General features: G+C 41.9%; 1 pseudogene; it reads right to left on the bottom strand.

Moving 5' to 3' along the window:
• Positions 1–647: 647 nt before the first annotated feature.
• Positions 648–1,691, bottom strand: LOC132224827 (large ribosomal subunit protein mL40-like; annotated as a pseudogene).
• Between the last annotated feature and the right edge of the window lie 271 nt (positions 1,692–1,962).

The following is a 1,962-nucleotide window of genomic DNA, read 5'->3' as shown; positions in this document are numbered from 1 at the left end:
TCACAATGGAAGCAGTGATCATGGAGGATATACTTTGGGGCAAAGAAATTTCTTTCAGAAATTTGGATTGGTTCTATTTATGAAAAGCCAGCTGGAAAGTGGAGGAAATAGTATGAAGAATTCAAGCCAAAAAATACCATAGCCTCTATTCACTGAGTGTTTTAGATAAATAGTCTGAATTTGATATATGTGGAATTGCCTACATGCTCCATTTGTAGCTCACCATGGGAAAAGACAAAGCCTCAAGTTCTCCTGATGTCTATGTTTCTAACACAGTGCTTACCAAACATAATGTCTCTACTTATTTTTATTATTTTTCTTCAGATTTAAATAACATAAGCTTAAGATTTGGGAATGAGGTGAGGAAGAGCCAAATATGTAATTTTATATGAATAAAAGCACTTGAAATAAAATAATCCCAGGGCATTAACTTGCATATGAAACTGGAATCTACAACTTGCTATGACAAACATATATCAGTTCCTAGTTGACTATGTATTTCTTAAGCATGTGTTATAGAAGTGGCTTTTTTTTTTCTTGATTAAACTTACATTTATTCTCAGCATGCCTAATTCTGTGACAAGCAGCCTTGAGCCCTGGTTGTTCTGGCTGTCAAGAGCAGCAGGTTCAGACAGCTGCCTGTGGCTCTACCTCTTGGACCCCACTTGTGTGTACACCTTGATAATGTCATGATACCGGCCTTCAGGGGACTAGTAGTTGGAGAGCAGTGTGTGTAATCTGGTCCTTCTCTCTCAAAGAGGAGCAGACTAGAGTCCTGCTTGATGGCTTCCACTTAGAGCTCCTGGGACAGGAGTTGCAGTTCGTGCAGAACTTCCTGCTGGGCCTCAAGCATGGACTTGATGGCTTTCCTCTCCATCTCATTCTCTCCCTGCTTGTACAGCGACCACTTCTTTAGAAGCAAAGCTCTCCACTGAGCCTCCTCAAAGGAGATCTCTACCTAAGGTTGATGTCTCACTTTGTCCAAGAACCTCCAGGTATAATAAAATCTTCAGTGGGAATTAGGTCCTGGCCAGCCTTTTCTAGTCATCTGTTCCTCTTTTTCAACTGGCCCATAGCAGCTTGGTCTTTGTTAGGATCTACCTTCTTCTCCTTTTGAAGAGGTTCTGCTCTAATGGAAATGAGTTTCCAAAAAGACAACAATGAAGCTTGCTGGTAGGTGTCTCTAATCTGTGTCTGCCAAGGTCCCAGAAGCCAGCAGTGCAAGTGCAGAGCTTGCACAGTAGTGATATACGGAATGGCAAGTGGACTCTCCTCATTGTGGGTTCTTGTCCTATAAAGTTTTAAGAATAAAATTTGCATAGTAAAAGATTTTAAACAAAAATGTGAAAGTTTATTGCAAACATATACAAGCTCCCCCTGGGGAGGGGTCCCCAAATCGGGAACCCCCCCTCTTTCTCTCTCTCTCTCTCTCTCTCTCTCTCTCTCTCTCTCTCTCTCTCTCTCAAAAAAAAAAATATAGATCTCTGAGTCTCTTTGTTTATGGGATTATAAATGCTGGTGCCCTACTCTTCTTCTCCCCCTTATCTTGTAACATTCTTGTAAACAATCTGGCGGCTTGGAGCTATCTCTGCCCATCACGTACTCATTCCTCTTCCATGGACCCCCCTTCCCTAAACTGCCTCTCCTGTCTCTAAAATCCTTTCAGTAGCTCCCAGGACTGTGGCAGCCATAGCCCCTAAGGCAGCCAGCCGACCAGCTGCTACTGCACCTTGGCAGTCTGGCCTGTGATGCCTAGCACTATGGTCCAAGAAGTTGTGTTTAATATTTTTATTTGTGTTATCTAGGGCATTGGACATTGTGTTTTGGATGATCCATGAATGCTAAATGGAAGAAATAAGTGGATCATTTGGCACTCTCATTTTTATGGCCTCCAAAAGACTCAAGGGATTTTCAGGCAGTATGTATACCAATAATCCATAAATTCATTAGTTTATTCTCGCA

This window comes from Myotis daubentonii, chromosome X, assembly GCF_963259705.1.
Source record: "Myotis daubentonii chromosome X, mMyoDau2.1, whole genome shotgun sequence".
Taxonomy (NCBI): domain Eukaryota; kingdom Metazoa; phylum Chordata; class Mammalia; order Chiroptera; family Vespertilionidae; genus Myotis; species Myotis daubentonii.
The sequence above is the reverse complement of the archived record's forward strand: the minus strand, read 5'-3'. Positions and strand labels throughout refer to the sequence as shown.